Source organism: Pleurodeles waltl, chromosome 5, assembly GCF_031143425.1.
Source record: "Pleurodeles waltl isolate 20211129_DDA chromosome 5, aPleWal1.hap1.20221129, whole genome shotgun sequence".
Classification (NCBI taxonomy): Eukaryota; Metazoa; Chordata; class Amphibia; order Caudata; family Salamandridae; genus Pleurodeles; species Pleurodeles waltl.
In genome coordinates, this window is record NC_090444.1 from 224,924,044 (window position 1) to 224,940,578 (window position 16,535).

Genomic DNA, 16,535 nt, shown 5'->3' on the forward strand with positions numbered 1-16,535 from the left:
GATGGGTGACATCAGGTCTGCCTCCAGCTGGGCACACAGTTCATGTATAGTGGCTCGGTCAAGCCTGTATGTCAGAATGACATGTCGTTCCTCCATTGTCGACAGGTCCACCAGCGGTCTGTACACGGGAAGATTCCTCCATCTCCTCGCATTGCCAAGCGGACGGTGCCTAGGAAGGACAACAGCGAGCACAGAGTCAATCAACCCACAGGTACGTTCCCACAGCTTGCACACAACACGATTCACTATGCATTGAATGGTGTGTATGAGTGTTGAGGAAAGGCCTAGGTATGTGTGACGCAGTAGAAATTAAGCCATGTGGGCCCTTGAAATGGTGGCTGCCTGACCTGTGAAGTGTGACAATGGGATGTGAGGTAAATGCGCTGGCGTGGCACACCGTGGCGGTAGGCGGTCGAAGACCGCGGCGCAAGGCCGCATTGGTTCACATTGAATCCTATGGGTTTCAGGAGCCAATGACGATGTGCGCCGGCGGTCGCGGTACGCACCGCCGCGGTACGCACTGCCGCGGGCGTGACCGCCATTTTCTATCAGCTTAATCACTCGATACCTGATTTTCCACAGGAGAGGACCTACACAGCAAGTGCTGCTGTGACCGCGGTCTGGAAGAGACAATGGCTGCTGCGACTGGGGAAAGGGCCCCTGCCTTCACTTCTGAAGAATTGGAGAAACTCGTGGATGGGGTCCTCCCCCAGTATGCGCTACTCTACGGTCCTCCAGACCAACAGGTAAGTACACTGGGAACATGCTTTGTGGGCAATGCCTGGGTTGAGTCGGGTGGATGAAAGATGGTGGGGAGGGGAGCGATTGAGGCATGCATCAGACGACAGATGAGAGCATGTGCCACATGGCAAGGGTGGGGATGGGGGCCACTCACATTGAGCATGCAGAAGGTGATGACAATTTTTCTCTCCCTGTACATGTCACATAGGTCAGCGCCCACCAGAAAATCGCGATTTGGCGTGCCATCGCCAAGGAAGTCCGGACCCTGGGGGTCCACAACAGACGGGGCACCCACTGCCGGAAGAGGTGGGAGGACATCCGCCGCGGGAGCAGGAAGACGGCGGAGGCTCTGCTAGGGATGGCCTCCCAACGCAGGAGGGGTACCAGTCGTCAATTGACCCCCCTGATGTCCCGGATCCTGGCGGTGGCCTACCCCCATTTGGATGGACGCGTGAGGACATCACAGCAGACACAAGGGGGTGAGTACAGCCTCATTCTGGTGACTTTGCACGCAGTGGAGGTGTCTGGGTGGGGGAGGAGGGCTGTGGGTCTCCCTAGGCCAGGGCGAATTCAGTAGGCTAGGCCCCTCCGTAAGGCATGGCCCTGTGCCCCCGTCCCCACCTCTGTAGGGTGCCAAGTTCAGGTATCCATGGCCCTGTCTCATCTATGTGTGCAGTTGTCGTCGATAGGCTTGTAGGCCATGTCCCACGGATTGCATAAAGGACTCCAAGTGCGCGGCGTAGTGTAGGGGGCTTCTGTGTCTGTCTTGTCCGCCAACGGTAGCGGTAATCCATGCACTCAACATGTCTTCATTTCTCCCCCCCCCTTTTTTGTGGTCTTCCTGTTCATGTGTGCATCAGCATCATCAGGCGGAGGAGAAGTGGCATCGGAGCACGAGGGAGCTGCATCTCACATGGCCATGGCAGGCCATGCAACTGAGTCGGATTTCACCAGTGAGACGGAGGGTGAGGGGAGCTCCACAGCGGGGACTCGTGCTGATGTCAGTGGCAGCGACTCGTCCTCTGAAGAGAGCTCCCTTGTGGTGGCGGCAACATCCGTGCCCCCGCAACAACAGGTACAGCCGCCACCCAGCGCACCAGCACCTCCCTCCCAGCAGCCCCTCAGCCTTCGCCCCGTGCCCGCTCACCCAGGAAGGTGGGCATCTCCTTTGCCCCAGGCACCTCAGGCCCTGCCCCAGTCACCCCTGCTGCCCTCAGTGAGGAGGTCATTGACCTCCTGAGGACGCTCATTGTTGGGCAGTCTACCCTTTTGAATGCCATCCAGGGTGTAGAAAGGGAGGTGCACCGGAGTAATGCATACCTGGAGGGCATTCATTCGGGTCAGGCTGCCCATCAGCGATCGTTCAACGCTCTGGCCTCAGCACTGACGGCAGCAATTGTCCCTGTCTCTAGCCTCCCCCCTCCAATTTCCTCCACCCAGACCCAATCCCCTGTACCTCTGCCTATCCCAGACACACCTACAGACCAGCCTGCACACACCTCAACACCCAAGGGAAGCTCATCCAGACATAAGCACCACACATCACACAAGCATTCACACAAGCAACATCCACATGCAGACATACCAACAGCCACTGCCTCCACTGTGTCCCCCACCTCCTCGTCTCCCTCCTCCCTCCCTGTGACGTCTCCACTCACAGTTGCATGCACAACATCTTCAGCCACTACGTCCATCACCAGCACACCCACCAGAACACTCCGCACACATGCAGTCACCACCCCCACTACCATGTACACGTCCCCTGTGTCCTCTCCCAGTGTGTCTGTCACCCCCTCTTCCAAACCACACAAACGCAAGCAGCCACCCACCCAACAGCCATCCACCTCACGACAGCCTCCAGCCCAAGCACCTGCACCCAAAGACACCAGACATCACACTCCTACAACCACATCCTCTTCCTCCACTCCCATACCCACTACACCTACCCGTCACTCTTTCCAAATTGCTTTTCCTTGCCAACCTTAACCTCTTTCCAACAACTCCCCCGCCCCGTCCATCTCATAAGACTGCAATCAGCACCTCAGCCACCACCAAACCAGGACCTATCAGGACTGTTGTCCAAGGACTGTGGAGTCCCCTACCCTCAAGGGCAACAACTCCGGCGAGGAGCCAAGGCACGCCCAGCCCACCCCCGGAAAAGCACCCAAAAGTGAGCAGTGCCTGGCCCGAGAGGCCACGGACACCAGGGACCAAAATCCCTACCCTGGCTCCGTCTGGAAGTGGGGTGCCACCTGGCACACCGCCAAAGGGGTCAAAGGGCCACAGACGACCAGGGAAGGGTGGGAAGGGCAGCACGCCCGACAAGTCCGGCAGCAGGCCAGCTGCCCAGGAGTGCCCCACCAGCCCCCTCCCAGGTGTGCAGGAGGACACCCAGAGGCCCGGTACGGCAGCCCAGGAGGGCCCCGCAAGCCAACGGACAGATGGGCAGGAAGGCCCTGCCAGCCACATGCCAGGTGGCGAGTGACACCCATGCCAGGGCTGGAACCGCTGAACTGGGCCCTTTCAAACAAGCACCGCTGAACTGGGCTCTTTCAATCAAGCACCGCTGAACAGGGCACCTTCATCACAAGCACCGCTGAACAGGGCACCTTCATCTCAAGCACCGCTGAACAGGGCACCGCCGTCTCAAGCATCGCTGAACAGGGCACCGCCGTCTCAAGCACCACTGAACAGGGCACCGCCGTCTCAAGCACCGCTGAACTGGGCCCTTTCAATCAAGCACCGCTGAACTGGGCCCTTCATCTCAAGCACTGCTGAATTGGGCCCTTCATCTCAAGCACCGCTCCGCTGGGCCCTTCATCTCAAGCACCGCTGAACAGGGCACCGCCGTCTCAAGCACCGCTGAACAGGGCCCTTTCAATCAAGTACCGCTTCATCTCAAGCACTGCTGAATTGGGCCCTTCATCTCAAGCACCACTCCGCTGGGCCCTTCATCTCAAGCACCGCTCTTCTGGGCACCGCCGTCTCAAGCACCGCTCCACTGGGCCCTTCATCTCAAGCACCGCTCCGCTGGGCACCGCCGTCTCAAACACCGCTCCGCTGGGCCCTTCATCTCAAGCACCGCTCTGCTGGGCCCTTCATCTCAAGCACCGCTCCGCTGGGCACCACCGTCTCAAGCACCGCTCTGCTGGGCCCTTCATCTCAAGCACCGCTCCGCTGGGCACCGCCGTCTTAAGCACCGCTCCGCTGGGCACCGCCATCTCAAGCACCGCTCCGCTGGGCCCTTCATCTCAAGCACCGCTGGCCCATTGGCAGAAGGGGCAGGCCCGCATCTGTGTCGGGCAGGGCTGCACGAAGCACTCTAGGGCACTAGTCCCCCTCCAGTACCAGTGGAGACTGTTATCCACTTGAGAGACTGTGGCTTTGCACTCCCCAGGATTGGACAGTGGGCAAGCCACCCACTGTAGAGACTTGAGAGACTGTGGCTTTGCACTCCCCAGGATATGGCAGTGGGCAAGCCACCCACTGTAGAGACTTGTGAGACTGTGGCTTTGCACTCCCCAGGATGGGACAGTGGGCAAGCCACCCACTGTAGAGACTTGTGAGACTGTGGCTTTGCACTCCCCAGGATGGGACAGTGGGCAAGCCACCCACTGTAGAGACTTGTGAGACTGTGGCTTTGCATTCCCCAGGATGGAACAGTGGGCAACCCACCCATTGTAGAGACTTGTGAGACTGTGGCTTTGCACTCCCCAGGATGGGACAGTGGCCATGGAGGCCCCTCGTGGATCTGGCGTCGTGTACTCATGTGGCTGAGGTGCCCCCCCTTCCCTTCCCCCTGAGTTGCCTGTAGTTTTTCTATCAGATGCCCCTGCAGTGTTCTCTCTGTTTAGGTCGGGTATCTTGTGTGGGCCTTGCCCATGTGATTTGGGCCCAGTGGTCCACGGACAATGACAGCTAAAATTATCGGTCTTTTAATATTTATGTATATATTAGTTTTAAATGTGTGATATTTTTATAAGGCAATGATCCAATATATTCGACTGTTTATGATCTATTCCTTTTGTCTTTGCATTCTTTCGGGGGGACTTGGGGGTTGTAACAGTGATGTATTGCTATGCATTGATGTGTGTGTTGTAGTGGGTGGGGGTGGGTGTGTCACGTATGTGTGTCCCTGTGTCATAAGTGCAGTACTCACCGTTGTCTTCTGCGCCGGCGTTCGTGCTCCTGGTAGAGGAGCAGGAATACAATAGCTGGTAGGATGTGTAATTCGGGTTCCATGCTGTCCAGATTCTTCGTGGGGTGTATGGAGGTGAGCGTTTTCGGTTTGAAATGTCTGTTTCTGCCGTGTTTTTATCGGCGGGGCTACCGCCCCGGAAAAGGTGGCGGATTGGTGGGTTGTGATAGGGTGGGCGGTACATTGTCTCCCACCTGTCTGTTGGCGGTGACTGCCGCGCTGTTTGTTTGTCCCGCCGTGGCGGTCGGAGTGTTAAAGTGGCGGTCTCTGTTGGCGGTTTCCGCCAGGGTCAGAATTCCATTTTTTTAACCGCCAGCCTGTTGGCGGGTTAGCCGCCGCTTTAACACCGACCGCCAGGGTTGGAATGAGGGCCATAATAAACTGTACTTATTATTATTATGTTTTTACTGTAAAAGGGGCGGGCCACGGACGTGACAAGGACAGAGGGAGAGTGCACAGAACTCCCCCTCAGTGCACATGTATGTTTGGCCGGCCGGTCTCTCTCCGCCCGGAACTGGGTTGCCAGGCTGGAGAGAGCAGGCACAGGCTCCCAGTCTGCCTGGGAGTGCCCTGGCTTGGTGCTCCCACCCAATCCTAATGCTGCTCTGAGCAGCGACAGGATTGACCGCAAGACAGGCTGGGAGACTGTGCCTGCAATGCAAGATAGAGCGTATGGAGAGGTGCGGCGGCGGTGCTGCATAGAAAAAAGGTAAGTTTTATTTTTTTGTATTATTAAATAATTTTTTTGGTTTTTCCCCCATCCATGTGCCGTCCCGCCCCTTTTCCCTTGCGTGAGCAGCACCTGGTTGTGAGTAAATTTAAGTACATTTTTATTATACAGTTATTAAAACCTTGAAATACAATTTCTATCACAACAAGAAAACTTCCACTGCAAACAAGGGTTGCTTAGAATTGAGTTAATGCACAGTAATTGATTATTAAACAGTTAAATAAAAACAAGGGATTATGTAGGGAAATCTTTCACGTAGTGAGTGAGCCAGAAGTTTCCTGGTGAAGTAAAAATGTAATAATGTACAAGTGTAATAATGCACAAATTAGAACAGATTTAATGTTATGATTTCCATATGGACTCAGCAGCTTCTAGTTGAGGACTTAATTCAGCAGTGCACGAGTTAAACGGCAAAGGCGCTAAGATGCAGAATTGTTTAAGGCTGCTCTTGTATAAATATTAGATGAAAGAGACTGATTTCCATCCAGTTTGAATTTTCCCAATGTGGCTGAGTATGGCTTGAAGGAAGTGAGGAGGAATGTTCCATTTAGCCCACGTTTTTCATAAGGGATTTCAGTTGACTTGGTCGAATGCTGCACTTAAGCCAACAAAAGAGGTGTAGAATGGTATTTTCTTAGGGGTTGACTTCTCAATCAGCATGACTAGGGTTACCAAGTAGTCAGAAGTGTTTGTTGCAGCACAAAATCCTGATTGATTGAACGGAATTAACTTAAAATCACAAGTTTCCAGGTCTTTCAGGAGCAAGTTAGCAAAGTTTTTTGACTTAATGTCTAGTAGGGATATTACCTTTAATCCAAAATATAGACTTTTCTTTTATGACAATTTAAAAGAAGATAGAGTAAAATGTATTATAATATTTGACACCAAAATAACAAAAATCCAGTCAGTAGAAGCAGAAAGATCCAATGTCAAAGATTTAAGGTAAGCATAGCGCCTAAAAGTACAAAATGCCACTCGTGGCTATCTGGTCGTGTGAATGTTACAAGTTCAGACTGACCATGAAAGCGCGGGCCCGATACAGGGATCAGGTTAGTCCGGCTGAAAAAGTTACCTTCTAAAGTCCAGCATGAAGAGTTCCATTCATGGTGGAGGAGGCCGCAAAGAGCAGGGTAAGCATCACAGATGGTCATCACTGTAGGGTAAAGAGCAGGCAGAGGGCCGCAGATGGTCATCAGTGTAGTGCTAAAAGCAGGCTGGTGTCATAGATGTTCACTGCTGTAGCATGAAGATCAAGTTGGGCCTCGTGGATGGCCATTGCTGGAGATTCGCATTGGCAGTCACTGCGGGCTGTCGATGCTGTAGCGCAAAATGCATATCTCACATTGCTGGTCATCACGGGCAGTAATTATAGGGCAAAGAGTCAGGTTCACTGGAACTTCACCTGGGTGGTCAGCACACGCACCAAGATCTTTGGGGAAGTGTGCTGTGTGTGGTTGCAAGGGGTCTGAAACGTCAGGATTCCTCCTGTTCTTTTAGGAGGAGCTCAGATGATGTGCCATACCACGGGTCCAACACCTGAGGGGCACCTCTGTGGTATCAGGAACTCACTCCAGCAGAGGCAAGCAGGGCTCAGGCAGGCTCAGGGAAGTCCAGCAGAGCAGGTCAGTTGGGCAAGTGCAGAGAGGCCTCTGGAGCTTGTTCTGTCCATGTCGCTAAGAACAGGAGGTCAGTTAGCTTCCCATTGGCGTCACTTATGCCTTACATGAAGGGTGCATATCTGGTCTTCCTTCTCAGACAGGAGGGCAGGCTTGAAGCAGGATGGTAGTACTTTGGCAGCAGGATGGTCCTTCTCGGAGTAATACACAAAGACTAACTGCCAACTACTCCTAGTCATGTGATCCAGGTACAGACTGCAGGCACCAAATGGTTAGGGCAACAAAATGCCAAATTTCTAAAAGTGCCATTTTTAGATTTGTGACTTAAAATTAGATTTTACAGTCAAAGAGGGCTTTGAATAGGGGTGGGTGGAGGTCATGGAGTTCCACTAAGCAGAATTCCATGGAGTTGGCTAAAAAGCCTGAATGTGCCCAATCTCAGAAGCGCTAAGCAGGGCAAGGCAGCTGTCTGCACTTGTGCTGTGTGGCCCATAACTGGGCTGCAGACTAGTGTGGTGAGCCCCGCTCTGCTGCTGGGAGTAGCAGAGTTTTTGGCCATGCTCCAAGCAAAGCGCAGAGTGCCAAAAACTCTGTTAACTCCCCCAGCAGAGCGGAGCTCACCGCCCACCCTTAGTTTTGAATTGAAATTCATCAGACACCATACATGACATTCCTACCTGTTCACTTAGTAAATGTATGTGATAAAGGACCTCTTTTGACATGGTAAGCTTCCCCACTTTTTGCCTGGAAATGATGTGGTTCCAAACTGTAAGTGCCCCGGACCCCTGCTAAACAGGTTTCTAGGGCCAAATCTCTTTCCCCAAAACTATACTATGTTTGGCACTTCAACCACCCTTTTAAGTCCCTAGTAAATGGTACCCTTAATGTCTAGGGTATGGGTACTGAAAAGGTTCCCCCAGAGCTGTAGCATCAACTGTGCCAATTTGAGAGAACCCACACCAGCCTCATGCAGACTGCCATTGCAAGTACATGACAAGGTATATTTAAAAGTTGCAAACTCGACATTGCACTCAGCAAGAGTGCCATGCCTACTAACACTGCATGGAATACAGGTAAGCCACCCCTCTGGCAGTCTTTCCAGCCTTAAGGCAGGGTGAACAATAATGCATGTGAGGGCATATGTGTGCAGAGCAAATATGCATCTACTGTGTCTTTGCTAAACCTCAAGACATAGTTAGTGTACAGGGAAGCCCTACTGTATACATGTGCTGGACTTTGGTCATTACGAGTTCCCCAGATACATGATGGCCTCTCTGAACACTGGGTTGTTTGGTATCAAACAACTCAGAATAATAAACCCACACTAATGCCAGTGTTGGATTTATTATACCATATGTAGAGGGTACCTTTGATGTGACCCTGCAAAACCTACCAGCCCTGGCATTGTTGTTGACTGGCCTTAGCCAGCCGGTCACCACCAGATAGAAGTCTGGACTCCTGGGCTGGGAGTCTCTGCTCTCAGGAGTCAGAACACAAAGTATTTTTTGGGTGGAGGTGTTACACCTCTTCCCCCAGTCAGGAATCATACATCATCAGTCAGCTTCAAAGGCCTTACCACCTTTGAAATCTGGCCCATGTCTCTGCTGCTAGCAGCAGATGGCTGCCCAATGGTTTTTCCTCCACTTTGAGCAGGAAAGCCAGGGGGAAAACTCAGCCAGAGTAGGAGGAGTGCCCCTCCCTCAGCCTGCAACACTCCTCAGGTGTGGCAGGTAAGGTGACAATGACATTTCATTTTCCTCCATCTTTGATGGCAATAAATATAGCCAATCAGGGTTAGGGATGTGACCCCTTCCTACAGGAAGTGATCACAAAGTGGGTGTAGTCACCCTAAGGTAGGTGGCCCATTGGACACTACCAGATACTCCCCCTAACACTCACTAATTGCAGACTTTAGTGAGCATCCCTAGACCTGCAGGCCAGATTCAACTGACACAAGAAGACCAGGAACAAAGAAGACCCGTGGCACGAGAACAGAAGTCCTGCTTCATCAAGAAAAAAGTGCCAAACCCTGCCTGCTGCTCCTAGCACTCAACAATAGCCGCTGAGGTGTCACCTAAAAACCTGAAGGACTCCAAAAAAACCCTGAGCACGTCCATTCTTCTGCAAATCACCAAGAACCTCCCTCAGAGTGAAGGTATCACTCCCCTGCAACCTGCAAGCAAGGAACCAGTGAAGTCCAGTTCACTGACCGGCTGCTGACCAATAAACTGGACCCAGCAGCCTGACCAAAATCAACACAACAAACCCAAAGGACAAAACCTAACAGTGTGCCAAGTTTGGTGGCTCAGCATTTTTCAGGGCCTGAGATGTCCCATTGCCCAAAGTACTACACCCCCAACATTGGACATCCAGAAGCAATGTCCACTGCGGACTCTACAAGGAACAAAAGGAAGCACCAGTCAAGGGAGTTCATGACAACCAAGAACTACCCCCCAGAGTGGCCGTGGTGACCTGCAATCTAGCTTCTGAGTGACCTGCGCCTGGCTCTAAGGACTCCCTGGCACATAACTCTTGGCTGACCTATCTGCACTGCACCCCGCCTCCTTGTCCCCTGTAACACCGAACCAGCTGTTCTCTAGGGGTCCCTAAACCCTTACAACCTCTGTACTCCAAGGGGTCCCACCGGACTTACCTTTAATTCCACCTGTGCAGTGTGTTTCCAAGTGGTCCCCTTCTCCTTTGTGCACTAGCTCCAAGACTTTCAGCCGCTACTCCCACTTGAACCAGGAACTGCACGCTGGACATTTTGATGACCTCAACCTAAAAATAGAAGGTGACACTTGTGAGAACATTGCCTGATTTTATGTGCATTTTAAAAGTTTTTCCCAATTATTCCTATGGTGCGTAATTACGCAAAAAAAGCGTATATTTTCTGAACTTCGAAAAATCATAACAAAAGAAGCACTTAACATATATTGATGATCTAGGTCTTAAACATTTTATACAAATGTGAAGTATTTTCATAAATTGGTCTTAAGTTTTTCTTCCGAGTGTGTGTTCACATTTATTGATACTGTGAGTACAACAAATGCTTAGCAGATCTCCACGATAAGGTCTAACTGTTCGCTCACACTACCACAAAAACAGAGCATTAGGTCGTCTGCTTTTTTACCTCTGGATACCAAAGTGGGGTTGCTTGGACTCTCTGCACAGTGCACGTCTTTTTTTAACACTATATAGAGCCAGCCTCCTCCAATTTAATAAAGTAATCTAATATTATCTTACAGGAGAGGTAGGCCTTGAATTAGTGAAAAACAAGTTTGAGAGTTCTTCACTAGCGGAACATATAAAACTTAAAAGTACATGATCAACTTTTTAAATACAATTAGTCCTGCCCTATGGAGTGTTTGGGGCCTGACCTAGAGGTGACATATGTACTAAAAAGCAAGGTATAGACCTGGCAAAACGTTTTTTTTTGCAAGATTGAAATGGCAATTTAAAACTGCATACAAGCTCAATGGTAGACCTGAGACATTTAAAAATGCTAACTAAGTGGATGGCACAATAAGTACTGCAGGCCCACTAGTAGCATTTAATTTACAGGCCCTGGGGACATCTATTACCACTTAACTAGGGTCTTACAAGTAAAGTGAATGTGCATATTGGGTGTAAGCCAATTTTGCCATGTTTAATAGAGCAAGCACATCACATTAGCACTGGTCAGTAATCTTACAATGTGCAGAGCCCCAAAGCCAACAAAATCAAATTCAGCAAAACCTGAGGGGTGAAGGAAAAAGGTTTGGAGATGACCCTGCAGAGAGGTCCCAGTCTAACAATCTGAATCTTGAGTTGGATGTTTTCTCAGCTTGATGATCATTTTGATAACTGATGTACAGGTCCAGATATTGTGTCTGACTTTTTATCGACTTTACCTCCTCCACTGGTGAAAACAAGCAAGTCGGAAGGGAGTTTAGTTGATCTAGAATGGGAAACCTAATGCATGTTTGAGTTGATAGATATACTGCTTTGCCCAGACTCCTGACATGTATTGAATGAAGCTATGCAAGATTTTGCATCAATGGTAGCCACATACTGTGGCAGACTCTAGAAAGGCGATTTGTAAACCAGATTTATTGGATTGAAACTCGAAAGCTTTACCTGTGGTGTCTACAGTAGAAAATAGTAGCTTCCAGATATTTTGACATGTTTTGTTGAAGTGAGCAAGAGATCTTTGTTTAATATGTTGAGCAAGCAACTGACTTCACAGTAGTTGCTATTTGGTAGATGTTCATTGGTAGATCACTACCGGATTGTCTTCAAAGCAGGTAAACTGGCCATGGACAGTGTCTTATTTGTTGTCGTATGTGATCAGGGAGTTATTACATTTATTACACTTTTATTCTGCTCATTTTGGGCAAGATTACTTGAGACATCTTTTTGTTTAGCAGGAGTTGAGGTAATATTTCTGTCTGATAAAGAATCCTTTAATGAGAAGTGAGTTAGATGGTTGAATGGAAGTTTTAGGTCACTTATTTGAGTTGCAGTCCAGACATGCATTGTTTTGGAGATAGACGCATGCTTTATATGTGTGATGCCTCTCTTAGTGACCCCTGCTTTGTTTGAGTGCATTTTAAAGACTCTAAATTATGGAGGACTAGTGCTTGTAATTGGTATGCTTTGTTCTTAATTAGCAAACTGCGACAAAGAATATTGATGGGTCTAATGAGCTTTTAGATTTCAAAAAGATATTTATGCCCATGCAACTGCTATTTATACCCCCACGTTGCTGCTCTGAAGCAAAAGCCTATGAATTTTGAAAAGGTTGTGAAAAAGAATTTACTACAGTCAGATCCTTTTGCTGTTCTGAGGAGGCCCTTGTTGCACACACATTGATTCAATTCGTTTAATAACCTGCTGTTAACGAATAAACTTAAGCAGCATAGGCATTACGTCTTCCAGGCTTCCACCTAGAAATGATGCCTTCAAGAGCGTGACTAACGGGTAAGGAGTGAAAAGGTAAAAGGCTGCGGATGGGATCTTGCGCTGGATTCATCCCACTGCAGGACAAAAGAGCCAGATGCAGTGAGGCTGAGGTGAAAGGCATCTACAGCTCCAAACGCTGAGCAGGCAACAACCAAGCTGATGGAGGAGCGAGAAAGCCGAAGGTAAACCTCCACATCTGGTAAGAACTGGAGGCAATTCCCCTCCATGAAAGAGCCCTATTGCAAAGCAAGTGGTGCAGAACTGGTATTTTGAGGCTGCAACTCCCACTTGTGCTGCCCGATTCCTCTTAACCCTCTTATTCTCTTTCTCCCAAAGACCCCTGTCTACGCCCTCATACTGCGCAACTGCTAGGGCAGCTGATGGGGCGGGGGCAGAAGTGAAGTCTGATGTACTGTACTATCTGCAGATGGGCAACAGCAGTCTAGGGTAGGAGCATGCTAGCTGCTTCTGCTGTTGTGTGGCTCCTCCTCCTGCTTTTTTGCAGTCTCAGAGCTAGCAGATGTCTGCTACCATCCACCCAAATTAATACTTCACTTTCTTACACCCACCGGGTGTCAAATTAACCCTTAAAATGTCACTCATTCTGATGAGTTTTCCAGTTTTCACACACAATGTTAATTTAACAAGAAGCCTGTTAGTCATGAAACATGCATGCAAAGAGCAGCAAACCATGACTAATGAGGGCAGTATGTCTGCCCTCATATGCGTGTGGGGGCAAGCTGTCACAAAGCCTATGCAGTCTTTCTGTGTTCACCAAGATGTGTTCTATATGCAAGCCTTGTGCTTGCATCGCCTGCTTGTTGCATACAGTAGTTCATCTTATTGAGCGTTAACATTTGTACATACCTTCATATTCCTGATGAGGCCCAGTAGATCTTCTAGGACTCAGGGTTCTGCAAAGTCAGTCCTGGAGAGCCTGGTACATGCCAGGTTTATAGCACATCCACATTGAGAAAAAAGATGTTTCAGAATGCGCCATTTTTTTAAATGTGGATATGCTAAAAATCTGGCGTGATCCCGGCTCTCCAGGACCGACTTTGCAGAACCCTGTTCTAGGTGACTGGGTAAGAAGCTATCCTATTGGCTGTGCCTGGCTGGTAGAGTGGCTTTGCAGTTTGGGCTATGTAGGAACTGTTGAATATAGAGAGTGAGGTTCAGAGGGATGCTCACTCAGTACAGTGAACCTGTGGCTGTCCTTAAGCATGGAGAGAAGGACTGAAATGGAACAGATAAGAGTCACTTTTAAAGAACCGTCCTATCTTCGTAGTTGTGCAAGAGGTTATGACCCTCATTCTGACCCTGGCGGTTCCCTACCGCCAGGGCCAACGGGGGCGGGAGCACCGCCGACAGGCCGGCGGTGCTCCCTTGGTCATTCTGACCGCAGCGCTTTGGCCGCGATCAGAACGGGAAAACCGGCGGTCTCCCGCCAGTTTTCCACTGACCCTTAGAATCCTCCAAGGCGGCGCAGCGAGCTGCGCCGCCGAGGGGATTCTGACCCCCCCTACCGCCATCCTGTTCATGGCGGGAAAGCCGCCATGAACAGGATGGCGGTAGGGGGGGTCGCGGGCCCCCTAACAGGGCCCAACTAGGCTTTTCAGTGTCTGCGATGCAGGCACTGAAAAGCGCGACGGGTGCTGCTGCACCCGTCGCACGCCTTCCACTCCGCCGGCTCGATTCCGAGCCGGCTTCCTTGTGGAAGGCGCTTTCCCGCTGGGCCGGCGGGCGATCTGAATCAGATCGCCCGCCGGCCCAGCGGGAAAGTCAGAATACCCCTCGCTGTCAATTGACCGCGGGGCGGTATTCAGGCGGATTCCGACGGGCGGGCGGCAACCGCCGCCCGCCTAGGTCGGAATGACCACCTATGTGTTTTGATGCACTTAGCTGGCAAGGTGTTGGTTGTCCTCTGAATTATGTAGTATGCATTGGTTGTCCTGTCGCACATTGAGAGTACCTCCTCAGTGCGCCAGGGAAGTGTAAGATATAGTTGGGCTACTCGACCATACCATCATCCTCTAAAATGATCTTTCAGTAATAGAATCATCTGTTTGGTAAATGCCAGGCTTTTACCAGCCTCTGAAATTTAAAGTGGTTTTAAATGGTCCTTATTCATGTCAGGAATGGGTCTGGTCGAAGCCTGTGCTATGCACTGAAATGGCTAGACGAAAAGGTTACACCTTGTGCTCGAGCAAGGGTAAAGAAAAATACAAGATCATGCTGATGAATCTTTTTGAAATCTAAGAGGAAATCTAGTCTAAGATAGTATCTTAAATGCTGAGTCCCTGAAGATGGGTCGCATGATGCACTGTGTGAAATGAAGAAGAGTGATGTAGCAGCAGTAGTGTGGAACCTCCACTTGTGTTGGGCCAAGTCAAGTGTATGGTTAATATAGGTGCTGTAGTCAGTCCTGAGATGTGGGACTCGTGTATCAAAGTTAGTAGGTCAGGTTTGGAGCATTAGAGCCAGCTCTCGGTGGATTTGCTGTGTTAGTCTGCGTGATAGTACACTCCCAATCCCAAAAGGCGTTTTGGAGGATCAGAGGGATGCAGCTGACATGTGATCAAACTCAAAATGTAAGGATTAGTTAGGCTGGTAGATCAGGTACCTCACTGTTGCTTGAAAGAGATGCCTGCAGGGGCATTGAGCCGGATCATTTGTTAGAGTTACCACGATCGCTGAAAAAGTGCACAATTGTATCAACGGGAGGTGTGGTGTGCATTCGCTGCTTTCTATCTCTGATCTGGTAAACTCACAAAAATTTGTATTTTTAAAAATCCACTTAATCCTGGTAGACACCTGCACCCTTCCGACCACACCAACCACAACTGCCTGGATTATCCAGCAGTTCAAAAAGAGGCAGACCCTTCGCAGTTATAGAATACACGCCTCATGACCCACTCCTCCGACCACGGTCGCATCGCCTTCAGTAAAAACTCAAATTCTACCCTGTCAGGAACCTCCAGGGCTCAATTTTTCCAAATCACCAGTGCTTTCAGGAAATTTAGCTTGAGCAGGTACAGTAAGAAAACGGTTAGTTTCAAGATTTCTTTTAGCTCTAGCGAATATTGGCTAGACAGGCAGAGTGGCATCGTTCTTTGGGCACCAGCCAGAACAGCTAATTACACCAGGCGGAGGTTCAGTGCAAATCCACCCTGGGCATCTGGAATCGCTAAATTGTTATTGATTAAATCCGTGATTGTGTCATGTTAATAATTAGTAGCAGCTGCTCTCCCGTCCAACTGAAAATAATGTTCTCAACAAAAACGATAGTATTTGTCTATTTTTACAGCATTCCCCATTTCCTAGCAAATGCACTCTTTAATCGTTCCAGTTATTGTTTTTAAAACATGCCAATGAGGAGAACATCCTAAGTTTAGCGCTAATAGAAATACAATAATGCTGCCAAATTTAATGAGAGTGCAGTGGAATGAAATTTTGAGTATGAGAATGCGGGGCTATGCATATAGCTCTTGATTATTTAAACCATGAAACTCAATCAATGGTACCAACCGTTCACACAATGCAAGTAAGGAATTAAATACATTTTTTCTGTGGCTTATTTTTAATTAACTCTTAAATAAAGCAAACAACCTTCTGTCTTGAAAGTGCTGTAATTTACAGATATTGAAAGTGCCCATTATATGAGCGCATCACTTATCAATCTTAGAAAGATGAAAGTCTGAGTCAAGCCTATCAGGATTGAATATGTGGGCTTGATTTACAGAGCAGTGTCTATGAGAAATTGTGTTTTCCTCCAAAATAAGATGGAAGCAAGACCTGAATATTCAGGTATGATTCACAAATTATTATCTATGAGTAGCTAAGTCTTTCTTACGTCAGCCTTATGTTTGACTTCATTAATTTCCAGAGGTACTACTTGCTAGCTTATAGTTTATGTGACTAAGCATGTCTTAATCCTGGAAAGTGCTAACTTTGTGAATTAGGCCTGGATATCCAGTAATAACTCACATCTAAGGCCCTCATTCCAAATTAGGGGAGGGTTATCCTGATGGTAAGAGTGTTAGGGACTGTGGCGCAATGGAATGCCATTAACAGGCGCTATGGAGGACGCCGGGCCGGCGGTGGGGAGGATGCCGGGCTGGGTGGAGGAGACAGAACGGCAGCATTGACTTACGCTCTAAGGGAGAGCCAAAGCCAATGCTGCGGTAGTGTCTGCACCACCAGCACAGTCGGAATGCACACTGTTGCCATTGCAGACAGTGCGCATTCGAACTGTGCTGACAGCGGGGTTTCTGCACTGCCCATGACATGGACATAGCTGGTGCAG